Source organism: Dama dama, chromosome 13 (assembly GCF_033118175.1).
Source record: "Dama dama isolate Ldn47 chromosome 13, ASM3311817v1, whole genome shotgun sequence".
NCBI lineage: Eukaryota > Metazoa > Chordata > Mammalia > Artiodactyla > Cervidae > Dama > Dama dama.
In genome coordinates this window covers 21,197,802-21,211,382 of record NC_083693.1, presented here as the reverse complement: position 1 = coordinate 21,211,382, position 13,581 = coordinate 21,197,802, and the positions used below count along the sequence as shown (strand labels likewise).

The 13,581-nt window shown below is 41.0% G+C and overlaps 1 non-coding gene across 1 annotated transcript; it reads right to left on the bottom strand.

Annotated features, from left to right (window-relative positions):
* Positions 1-3,414: 3,414 nt before the first annotated feature.
* LOC133068766 (U6 spliceosomal RNA) lies at positions 3,415-3,523 on the bottom strand. The gene has a single exon (XR_009695712.1). It is a non-coding gene; the product is annotated as a U6 spliceosomal RNA (small nuclear RNA).
* Positions 3,524-13,581: the final 10,058 nt, after the last annotated feature.

Genomic DNA, 13,581 nt, shown 5'->3' with positions numbered 1-13,581 from the left:
GTTATAATTCCAGTTCTTGTACGGCTCTGCTTAACTTTAATTTGTTTGGCATAGAAAACTACTTCCATGCCTTTGATTATATAAAGTAGTTTAGAAGATATATTTAAAGAGTACTAATATCCCTTGAGCTGTATCATCCTCTTTTTAATTTCAAATGCCAGTGGCAAGGGAAGGAAGCCAGTTTCTGCCTGAAACACCAAGTCCTAGAAGCAGAACAAGAATGTTTGGTGCAATTTATCACCCCAATCCAACCAGCGGGAGACTGCACAGCCTTGACTATTTTTCTAGGTCAAGTATTTTGACAGTGTCCACAGCCTTGAACTTTAGAGTTGCAGAGAAACAAAACAAGAAATTCCCTAGAAGCTGTGGTTTTACTTCATATAAAAGTAATGGTGATTGACTAATAAACTAAATAAGCATGAAAGGGACAAAAGAACACCCAACTTCAGATGAACGCCTAAGAAAGAAGATAGAGTTTTCTTAGTTGTAGTCATAGAGTTGAAATATTTGTAAAATAAACAAGAGAGGCAGGGTATGGCAAAGATGGGAAGTCAAGGAGGAGGCAGCCAGTGAAACCTTTCCAGGCCTCTGGAGGTGAATCTTTCCTTGCTGAGCAAAGTCCTTGTTTGACCCGAAGATATCATATCACTGTTGAAGCCTTGGTTCATAGATACCAAACTTCCTCTTTGTGCTTTATTTGGTTTGGCTCCCTAACCCTAACCCTTTTTTGGTGGCTTCTTCTAGCAAAAGAGCCTCTAACATCCCAGAAGGCCCATCATCATTACTCGCTTTGGGATAAGATTTCTTGTGACATTTTTGTTGTTGTTGTTGTTCAGTCTCTAAATTGTGTCTGAGTCTTTGCAACCCTAATGGACTTCAGCACACCAGGCTCCCCTGTCCTCTACTATCTCCCAGAGTTTGACCAAATGCATGTCCATTGAGTCAATGATGCTATCTAACCATCTCATCCTCTGCCACTCCCTTAGGGCAGCACAAAGAAATCTGCTCCCACCAAATCCTCCAATGAAGCCTCCAATGCACAAAGAAGAACGAATGTCAGTAGCAAGGATTATAGGAAGTATATTAACTTTCCTGGCTGATTATTCAAGATAAGCACATAGGGGCTTGAAATCCAAATGCTTGAGTTTCACTTCAAACTTTGATAACTGTTCCCAGTTGGTTACTTACTTCCAGACGTACTGGTTACCTCAACTGTAAAATCAGTTGATTTTACAATAATAGTATCTACATATACAGTTATAGGAGCTCCCCTGGTGGCTCAGATGTTTAAGAATCTGTCTGCAATATGGGAGACCCAGGTTCAGTCCCTGGGTTGGGAAGATCTCCTGGAGAAGGGAATGGCTACCACTCCAGTCAGAATTCTTGCCTGGAGAATTTCATGGACAGAGGAGCCTAGTGGGCTATAGTCCATGGAAGCACAAAGAGTTTGACATGTCTGAGCGACTAACACACATACATAGGGTTATAAGTGTTAAATGAGATAATGCAAGTCAAGCACTTGGCACAGAATATTCACTCATTAAAGTTCATGTATGGTTGCTATTACATTACCAGGTGAGGAAATGGAGCAACACATTCATGCAGATTTAAAAAGAGAATTCCTTTGGGAATTCAACTCTGTTGCCAAGGGCTGCCTAATTGAACACTGCCCAGGTTGAACATCGTAGGACCATCCACATTCATGCCACATGAACTAGGATTTGTTCATGTGCCACCCACATGAACTAGGATTTGAATGGTGCCCCCTGGAATTGTGCATCATGGGAGGTCACCATTCATTCAGATTAAAAACACAGAAATGGATATTGACGTTTTGAACCACTAGAGAGTCCTGAAAACTAATCTATGGCTGGAGGAGGTATTAAGAGGCTTGTAGTGAAAAAAAGTGTGCCTAGAACTGAAAATTGCTTTCCATTTTCATGATGGTCTCTGCCCTAAAGATAAATTGTTTTGATTCCATTCATAGAGAAGAACATTGAATTTGGGAAAAAGAAGGTAGAGAAGGCATGAGAAGCCCAGTATGTTCTACCGTTGTGAAGACTAGATCTTTGGAGCAGAGCTGTGCTCATAAAATAGTGCTAGTCGTTTAGTCATGTCTGACTCTTTGGGACTGCCATGGACTGAAGCTCGACAGGGTCCTCTGTCTGGGATTTCCAGAAAAATACTGGGGTGGGTTGCCATTTTCTCCTCCAGGAGATCTTCCTGACACAGGGATTGAATCTGGGTCTCTTGCATTGCAGGCAGATTCTTTACCAACTGAGCCACCAGGAAAGCCCCAATTAGCTAGCAAAGTTAGTAATAGCATGATTTTTGGCCTATTTCACTTGATGTTAAAGAGAAGAAATTGAATATACAGCAAATAGATACACAGAACATTTTTTGAGCGTAACAAAAGTAAGCTTATATATTCTCATGTAAATGAATATTGCATCTCCTGCTCCTCCTTCTTCTGGTACCGTCTTTCTAACTATGCCTTTACACCTCCAGAATCTCTATCCCATACACACTACCAAGGATTATACATGCATATGAATAGGCATTAGTGTGAAAAAGTAAAAAACAGGAAAGATAAAACTGATCACATCTTAGTGACCAGGGGTGTGCACACAGTGGTGGGTTTTCTGTTGTCCTGAGTGGGTCATATGAGCCAGCTGACAGATTCACTCATTCACTTTTTTTTTTTTTTCATTATTTATTATTTTTTTTTTTCCAGTGGGTTTTGTCATACATTGATATGAATCAGCCATGGATTTACATGTATTCCCCATCCCGATCCCCACTCCCACCTCCCTCTCCACCCGATTCCTCTGGGTCTTCCCAGTGCACCAGGCCGGAGCACTTGTCTCATGCATCCCACCTGGGCTGGTGATCTGTTTCACCATAGATAGTATACATGCTGTTCTTTTGAAATATCCCACCCTCGCATTCTCCCACAGAGTTCAAAAGTCTGTTCTGTATTTCTGTGTCTCTTTTTCTGTTTTGCATATAGGGTTATCGTTACCATATTTCTAAATTCCATATATATGTGTTAGTATGCTGTAATGTTCTTTATCTTTCTGGCTTACTTCACTCTGTATAATGGGCTCCAGCTTCATCCATCTCATTAGGACTGGTTCAAATGAATTCTTTTTAATGGCTGAGTAATATTCCATGGTGTATATGTACCACAGCTTCCTTATCCATTCATCTGCTGATGGGCATCTAGGTTGCTTCCATGTCCTGGCTATTATAAACAGTGCTGCGATGAACATTGGGGTGCACGTGTCTCTTTCAGATCTGGTTTCCTCAGTGTGTATGCCCAGAAGTGGGATTGCTGGTTCATATGGCAGTTCTATTTCCAGTTTTTTAAGAAATCTCCACACTGTTTTCCATAGCGGCTGTACTAGTTTGCATAAAAATATGGAACGCTTCACGAATTTGCGTGTCATCCTTGCGCAGGGGCCATGCTAATCTTCTCTGTATCGTTCCAATTTTTTAGTATATGTGCTGCCGGAGCGAGCACACTCATTCACTTTTTAAAATTTACTTGGCAAATATTTTTTCAGTGTCTGTGTTTCATGCCAGGCTCTCAGGATACCATGATAAAATGGACCCCGTCTTTGTGCAATACTTAAAAGAAACGTGTGTTGGAGAAAAGAAAAGAAAGACCTCCGTCTCGTCCTTCCCGTGTTTCGCCTTCATGCTCACAGAAATACCACATGATGCTGACAGTTGTGACACCAAATGTGGGTGGGTTTTCCCTCACCAAGCAATACTCTGTGACACCAGCTAGTGTCCTACAGCTGAACTCAGTTCTGACACTAGTTACTCGGAGGAAACTCCAGACCCCACATGTTAAGGGCTCAGTCCCACAAGATCACCCTGCCCCCGCTTCATATGCCAATCAGAAGTAGTAGGTGCCCAGGTCACCCAGAGCTTCAGTTTCACTTGGCTGCAAAATTGGAGGCTTCCACGTCCCCCTCCCTCCTGGATCTGATTGTTTGATAGAACAGCCTATGGAACTCAGGAACTGCTTGCTTATGTTTACCAGTTTGTTCAAAGATGTGATAAAGGATACAGATGAACAGGCTAATGCATAGGGTCATCCGAGAGCCCTCTCGGAGTCGTCTCACTAGAACAAAAATGCTCCTGCTGCTTTCATCACTCAGGAGTTTAAAGGGCTTCAGAAGCTCTGTGCCAGGAATAGGAGTCAGAGACCAATATATATTTTCTTTTATCTCACAAATCCCTATTAAGTGAATCAGTTTATATTATAAAAATCTCTATTTTCTGAATGAAGATACATCACTATCTTTCTACAAAGAAGTTACAGTGTGTCTGCATAGTGGCATCTTTTCTGCAAAAAAAAAAAACCTCTTTACACATATATCAAAACTAAAAATACATTAATTACTATTTGAACTGTTTTCTGTATAACATATATAACTTACATATTATATGAGTTGATATATATGTGATATATAATATGTATTATAAATAATTTATTGATTATTTATATGTATTTTATACTTACTGTGTACATAATAGTGGTGGTGGAGTCGCTAAGCTGTGTCTCACTCTTGCGACCCCATGGACTGCAGCCTGCCACACTCCTCCGTCCATGGGATTCTCCAGGCAAGAATACTGGAGGGGGTTGCCATTTCCTTCTCCAGGGGATCTTCCCGACCCAGGGATTGAAACCGTGTCTCCCGCATTGCAGGTAGGTTCTTTACCAACTGAACTACAAGGGAAGTCCCCTGTATATATAATATAAATACTAACATATAATACTATTATGTAATAATATATACATATATATGTATACAATAAAATAATATATAACACATAATAATAATGTATACATAGTATACATTTCTCTCTCACATCCTCTGATCAGAATTACAAGGCACAAAGTCTATGGTTTCCAGGTAATTCTCCTCCTCCCCCAAACTTCACTTCAACCTGAAGTGAGTTGGTCCATCAAGTGGAGTTGGTCTTTCCTAGAAGATGATTTGGCCAAAAATCCTGTTAAAGAAATATTAAAAAGAAGGCTGACATTTAAAAAACTTAAATGAAGTGATTCTTTTAGACTGGAAAGTTATATAACAGCTTCTTTGCAAATAGGTTGATTTGTACCGTTTTTCTAGTTTCCACAAATATGCATTAATAGACAATACTTGTTTTTCTCTTTCTGACTTACTTCATTCTGTAGGACAGGCCCTAAGTGCATCCATGATTCCGTAAATGGCACAATTCCATTCCTTTTTATGGCTGAGTAGTATATGTGCCATGTCTTCTTTATCCATTCTTCTGTCAATGGGCATTTAGGTTTCTTCAATGAAAGAGTAAAGGTTTGGTTTGGGGGTGAATGAGGAGCAGTTGTAAAACATGGCTAATTTAATTTATTATGCATTGATTATATCTTATTCTGAGCAAAGTGAAAAAAAAATTGCAAGTGTAAGTCATTCTGCCTGACTCTTTGCGACCCCATGGACTGTTGCCTGCCAGGCTCCCCTATCCATTGAACTCTCCAAGCAAGACTACTGTCGTGGGTAGCTATTTCCTTCTCCAGGGAATCTTTCTGACCCAGGGATTAAGCCTGGGTCTCCTGCATTGCAGGCAGATTCTTTACGGTCTGAGCTACCAGGGAAGCCCAGGTGCTGAAGTATTGAGAGGATATGAAAGTGACTAGGACCTGCTCTTCTCACTCTGGGCTCATTAAGCGGAAACAGTCAGACAGGTGCTAGTGAAGAGGGAGAACCATCATCAGGGGAACTGGGAAAAGAGGGGTTAAATTTAGCAAAAATTAATGTTCTCATTTAGGTAAACATTAGGATGTGTCTTCTATTTATATCTGTTCTTTCTCCAATGCCTTCTCTAAAATGGGATTTACTCCTTAAAAACTTTACATGAGAGAGAAGTGATAAGACTTGATCAGCCTATACAGATATGTAACGGCCACCACAATCTTGGTACAGAAGAGTTTTTATCATCCTAAAATGTTCTAATGTGCCTATCTGTAGTCCATACCTTCCTCCTCCCTACTGGCTTCTAATAATCACTTTCTAGTTTTAGTGCCTTTTCTAGAATATTTAAAATAAATGTTATCATAGATTTTTTTTTTTCAGTTAGCATAACATTGTTGAGATTACATTCATATTGCAAGTATCAGTAGTTTAAATCATTTCATTGATGAGTAGTGTTCTGGGGCTTCTCAGATGGTGTTAATGGTAAAGAACCTGCTTGTCAATGCAGGAGACATAAGAGAAGCAGGTTCAATCCCTGGGTTGATTCCTGGGAAGATCTCCTGGTGGAGGACATTGGCAACCCACTCCAGTATTCTTGTCTGGAGAATTCCATGGATACAGGAGCCTGGCGGGCTACAGTCCATGGGGCCGCAAAGAATCAGACACAACTGAAGCGGCTGAGCCGGTATGTATGTTCTGTTGTATGGATATACAGGAATTTGTTGATCCAGTCACCAAATGATAGACATCTGTCTGCCTTCTACTTTTAGGGTTTTGTGAATATACTGCTATAAACAAATTTCAGTCCATATACATGTCTTTGTGGGCTTCCCAGGTGGTGCTTGTGGTAAAGAACCCACCTGATAATGCAGGAGATATAAGAGCTGCAGGTTCGATCCTTGGGTTAGGAAGATCCCCTGGAGGAGGGCACAGTAACCCAATCTAGTTATTCTTGCCTGGAGAATCCCATGAACAGAGGAGCCTGGAGGGCTACAGTCCACGGGGTCTCACAGAGTCAGACATGACTAAGGTCACTTAGCACACATGCATGCATGCGTCATTATATGGTTGTAAGTTTTCATTTCTCCCAGGTAAATGTCTATGACTGCGATTACTGATCCTACTATAAGTGCATATTTAACCCTTTGAGGAACTGATGAACTGTTTCACAAAGTAGTTACACCATGACATATTCTTATCAGCAACGTATGAGACCTCCTGCTGTTCCACAGCCTTGGCAATATCTCGTATTCATCAGTCTCTCATGTGCACTCCTATACATGCCATTCTGCTGCATGTATAGCAATATTTTGTTGTGGTTTTAATTTGCATTTTCCTAATTTGAATGAGGTTGAGTGTCTCTTCATGGGCTTACTTGCCACCCGTATATATTCTTTGGTGAAATGTCTTTTCCAATCTTCTCTCCATTTTTTCAATTGGGTTGTTTGATTATTATTCAGTTTTACATATTCTGGACACAAGACTTCTATTTTCCAAATATTTTCTTATGGGACTACTTTAATGGAGGAATGCCTTGAGCTGGGACATGGTGAATGATAGTTCTCTGATATGTATGAAGGCAGTTCCCGTGAGAGCACATAATGCCTGTCTCTCCTAGTCAGACATGCTCCATGTGGGTAGAAAAGGTGTCTGCTGCTGAGTGTCCAAAGCCTAGCACAGTATCTGGAACATTAGTGATGCTTAATAAATACTTATTCAGTAAATGAGTAAGTGAATAAGTGAACAAATGATTAGTGAGTCACCGGTGCAAGCTGTACTCACGAGAAGGAAAAGAGACTTAGAAGGAACAGATAAAACTGGATAGGCAGCCTGGGACCTGGCAGTGGAAGGCAGTGAATGCCAATCAGATCGGGTTTGGACTTTATTTGTTAAGCAAATGAATGGTTTTAAGATGTGGACTGAGACAGTCTGAGCTGGGCTGTCTGTGCTGTGGTTGTCTGATGGATGCGTTTGAGAGGATGAAGGCTGACAGCTGGAAATCTGTTAGCATGCTGTACAGTATTCAGGGGGAGCGTTGATGATGGTCTGATCTAAGGAGATGTAGTAACGTGATAAACGTGATATGGACAGATTATCTGTAGAATTTAGCAGCTCACTGAATTGAGAAGAAAAAGGGGGATATCTGAAGTAGAATAATAGTCTCAAAAATATTGTATAGGGTAGAAATTTATGTAAGACACTATCTATGGACTGATTATGCTCCTCCACCCCCCATCCATATGTTGAAGCCCTAATATAACTGCATCAGGAGACAGGTCTGACTCTTTGCAACCCCATGGACTGTAGCTCAATAGGCTCCTCTGTCCATGGAATTCTCCAGGCAAGAATACTGGAGTGGGGTGCCATTCCCTTCTCCAGGGGATCTTCCTGACACAGGGATCAATAATTAAGGTTAATGAGGTTATAGGGTGGATTCCCAGGTGACACAGTGGCAAAGAATCTGCCTACGGATGCAGGAGACCCAAGAAATGTGACTTCAGATCCCTCAGTGGGGAAGATCTCCTGGAGAAAGGAAGGGCTACCCACTCAGCATTCTTGCCTGGGCAATCCCATGGACAGAGGAACCTGGTGGGCTACAGTCCTTGGGGCTACAATGAGTCAGACACTACCGAACACAAGCACAGACACGTGTAAGGGTGGGGAGCTGATCCAACAGGATTAGTGTCCTTAAAGAAGATGAGACAGATGACTCTTCATCATGAAAGGACACAGTAAGCAAAGGGCCATATGTGTGCCAGGAACTGAACCCTCACCAGTAACTAAATCAACCAGTATCTTCATCTTGGATTCCACAGACTCCAAAACTAGGAAGAAATAAATTTCTGTTGTTTAAGCCACTGAGTTTGCGGCATTTTGTTATGGCCTCCCGAGCAGACTTAAAACACAACCCTGGAAAAAACTGGGGAGTCTGACTGTTGTAGTAATCAGTTCAACTGAGAAAGATCCAGATATGAATTGTGGTTCTTAAAATTACAAACTGTATGAATTTTGGCAAGTTACTTAATTTATCTGAGTCTCAACGTCCTCATTGGTTCAAATGAAAATATGTCTGATTTTAGTGTTGTTAGAAAGAATTTTAAAAAGTTATGCTGACACCTAGTGTAGCGCCTGGCATGAGTCACTTTGTGGTTTTTGCACGTGAGCTCAAGCGAGTCCAGTTCTTTGTGACCCTATGCACTGTAGCCCACCAGGCTCCTCTGTCCTTGGGGTTCTCCAGGCAAGAACACTGGAGTGGGTTGCCATTTCCTTCTCCAGGGGATCTTCCTCACCCGGAGACTGAACCCACGTCTCTTGTCTTTCGCATTGCCAGGCGGGTGCTTCACCATTGCCCCGCCTGGGAAGCCATTGTATCTTCTCCAGTGTACAAATGGGGAAAATGAGGCTGGGAGGGGTTAAGGGAACTTCTCAAGGTCACGGGACAAGAAAATTGCCTAATAGGAACTAAAGTCAGAGTCTGCTTTGTGGCGAAACCCCCCATCTCTTTCCCAACACAATCCCTTGGAAAATTTGAAGGTTGCTTTAGGACATAGTCAGAGAAGGAGGGGAACGTTTGCTTGAGTCAGACTCACAGATGTGTTCAGCAGGCTTCCTAGGTGGGTTTTCTGCTCACCCAGCCTTTCCTTCAGCAGGATGTTGTGAAACAGCCACAATTTAGCCCCAGGTGCTCCTGGTGAGAAGGAGTTCTTAGAAAGCTGGCCTTGGATGTTTTCTCCGTGTCCCTCACTTACCGCAATTACAAATAAGGGTTACTTTATGTGGTTGCTCCTACCCTATAATTTTGCTTTCAGTTGCCAAGATTAGTAAATTTGAGGTCTGATCACTGGGTTGGATGGCAAGCTTGGAGTTATTTTTGCTGTAACTTCCCTGAGGTTAAAAGTAAAATTTTAAAATACTGATTGCTGCCATAAATCAGTTTAAGAATTTGTTAGCCTAATTTCAGCTTTTCCTCTTCTACCTCTCTTAGTGTAATTTTGGAAGCCTTTGTAGTCAAGATCTTTTGAGTTTCTTTTCCCTTCTCTCTCCCTTCTTCCTTCTCTCTCTCTTTCTTTCTTTTTTCCTTCCTCCCTCCCTCTACCTTCCCACCCTCCCTTCCTTTGTTCCTTTCTTTTCAGGTTGAACTGAATTGTATAAAGTCTTAAGGGCTAATGCTTGCATCAAAATAAACAAAACAGCTATCTATACCATCAGTCACTAAACTACACATGTTTAGAGTGGAAAATATTATTACAGATGTGAACCATAAAGTGAGAGGGGATCTGTAGGTGGTAAAACAGAACTGTATTAGCCAGATTTGCAAAGAAAACCTTGAAAAGGAAGATACAAGATATTCACTATAGTAAAAAAAACTCATAAGGTGAAACTTTGGACTATCATGTTTTCAGAAACTTTGGACTATCATGTATTCATCAAGCACCGAGAAACCTACCACAGATTTAGTTCTGGGCAACGGGGGAAGCTGGACAAGCACCCAAGACCTCAAGGCCTCTGTGGATATAGTGGTGGTTCACTTGTCTTTGTTTCTATAAAGGGCCCGGCACAGAAAAGATTTTTAATAATGATGTTTGTTGAATGAGGGCCAACTTGGTTGAAAAGATAAAAACTATATACATGTAGCAAAAAAAAACAAAAACAAAAACATACATATAGCAAATCTTTTGGGATTTGTATCAGAAAGCTTCCCATGTGGCTCCTGCCAATGCAGGAGATGGGAATTCAATACTGTATGGGGAAGATCCCCTGGAGAAGGAAAAGGCAATCCACTCCCGTGTTCTTGCCCGCAGAATCCCATGAACAGAGAAGCCTAGAGGTCTACAGTCTACTGGGTTGCAAAAGAGTTGTACATGACTTAGTGACTAAACAGCAACGCAACAACGGCAGCAGTTAGAAATACACTAGTTGCAAATAGCAGAAAAAAAACAATTTTTTTTTTAAGTAAAGAGAATGTGTTACTTCACAAAAGGTCCATCTCTATAGCCTTATAAATAAAATCCAGTAATCTTCTTAGCCTTGGTCACTAACTCTAACTCTTGAACCAATTGGTTGTGTCAATTCCTCTAGAACATGTGGTAGAATGAACGCTGGACAGAAAACATAGTAAGCGTAGAAGTGCCCAGCAGGTGTTTGTTGAATGATGTAAGCCTTCAAAGAGCGGAGGTCAACTAGGTTGAATATGATTATGAAGACTTTATAGAGAGGCTGTATTTATATTTGGAAGATAGGCTGAATTTATGTAATCTTACAATAATAGTAAGATAAAAGTTATTTTTGTATGAAATTTAAAAGAACCTTGGAAAATAGAAAAAAAAGAAGCAAATAAAAACTTAACTATAACATAGATGTAACTACTACTATTATTTTGCATATATGCTTATAATTTAAAATGTGTGCTGATATACACAAATAAAGTAACATATGTAATGTATGCATACAAATGTATAAACATACGCTTATATTATATAATTAGGATCATGGCATAATTATATTTGTTTATAGGCATTCATAATTAGGATTAAGATATATATACATATATATGTTTTGGGTGCCACTTTTTCATTTAATATTATATCAAGGCATTTTCCTGGTTCATTGATAATTCTCTTAAAATCATTTCTGATTGTTCTATTACATAACCTTACAGGATTTAAGAAATAGATAAGACAAGAGACGGGGAGTAAAGTTAGGTCATTTTCATGGGATATTAATTGACTTGTGGAGGAATATATAATTTAGAAAGAATGAACCCTAAAATTGGACAAAAATATAAAGTGGGTTCTTGAAAATCAAGTAGTTTAGATTTGATGGGGCTTCCCTGGTGGCCCAGTGGTAAAGAATCTGCCTGTCAATGCAGGAGACGTGGGTTTGATCCCTGGGTCAGGAAGATCCCATGAAGGAGGAAATGGCAACCCACCCAGTATTCTTGCCTGGGAAATCCCATGAACAGAGGAGCCTGGCAGGCTACAGTCCATGGTGTTGCAAAGAGCTGGAGGCGACTGAGCGACGAAATAACCACAGCAGTTGAGATTTGATTCTGTAGGAAAAGGAAATTCTTCAAAGTTTTTCCTCAGAGGTTATTTATGACTTGAGTTAAATTTAACAGAAGGGCAGTCTGACAACATTGTTGAGAGTAGATATGAGGAAACATATGGATATTCTGAGAGTAGAAGGACATAACATTAATACATTGTGTCATCCCACTGTGTGCCAGGCACCAAACTAAGCATTTCACACTAGAATACAAAAGATGAGGTTGGGAGAATTTAGCAATATTGTGTTTGAATTCCATATCTCCCGTATCTAGTGTGACCTAGGTTAGAAGACTCAACTCCTCTGAGCGTGAATCTCTTCACTTAAAAAGAGATGATAAAACTTTCCATCACAGAAATGTGGTAGATTCTGAATGAGATAAAAGATGTAAAATGCTGGGTATACCCTGCAAAAATTAATGCCTATTTGCCTTTCCTTTCCCTTCACAAATGATGATGGAATAAGAAAGGAACCTGACTTCATCATGGCATGTGACTGGGTCCCACTGATGTCCAGGCCAAATATCCATTCACAGATCTGTGAGGGGGGAGTCAGGGGCATAGGGGATTCCAAATCTTCCCAAGGACTTCCTTGTGCACCTATGATTGAGAACCTCTGGACTAGAGATTCAGGGAGAAAGAAAACTCACACAGTTTAAGTGAGGAAGTGATAAGATATCAGAAATTAGAAGTTAGAGAATAAATTACTACTACTATGATTTTCCCAGTAGTCATGTACAGATGTGAGAGTTGGACCATAAAGAAGGCTGAGGGCCAAAGAATTGACGCTTTCTTACTGTGGTCCTAGAGAAGACTATTGAAAGTTTGTCCCTTGGACTGCAAGGAGATGAAACCAGTCAATCCTAAAGGAAATCAACCCTGAATATTCATTGGAGGGACTGATGCTGAAGCTGAAGCTCTAATTTTTTGGCCGCCTGATGCGAATAGCTGACTCACTGGAAAAGACCCTGATGCTGGGAAAGATTGAAGGCAGGAGGAGAAGGGGACAAAAGAGGATGAGATGGCTGAATGTCATCACTGAGTCAATGGACATGAGTTTGAGCAAATTCTGGGAGATGGTGAAGAACAGGGAAACCTGGTATGCTGCTATCCAGGTTGCAAAGAGTCGGACACGACTGAGAAACTGAACCATAATAGTAGCAACCTGATAGCAGGTGTGTGATCTGGCAGAAGTTACCCAGGAAATAATACCCAGTAAATTAACCAAGAACAGAATTGCTCTTGACTCAGACGGACAACATAACTGGCATATCCAATAAAAGTCTTGAACTTTTGAGGGTCTCACTTTGGAGGTCATCATGTTTCATAATCTTGACTCTCCAATGAGTTTCCCTCTTTAGAGCCATGATGACCTTCACAAAGGGTCTTGTGAGAGGGGCAAGGTAGGGAGGTCAATCATTCTCCCACCTTCTAGAAAAATGGAGTCCATCCTGGCAACCAGGGAGATGGCAGTCCATTGCTAAATGCCTCTGCATCAAGAGCAGCAAGGCATCTGGAAAACCCAGGTGTTAGTCTCAACTAGTGGCTCAGATGGTATAGAATTTTCCTGCAATGCAGGAGACCCAGGTTTGATTCCTAGGTTGGAAAGATCCCCTGGAGAAGGGAATGGCTACCCACTCCAGTATTCTTGCCTGGAGAATCCCATGGACAGAGGAGCCTGGGGAGCCACAAGCTATGGGGTTGCAAAACGTCAGACATGACTGAGCGACTAACATTTTCACTTCACTTCCTCACTGTGTATACCACAAATCTCACTTCACTTACTTGGT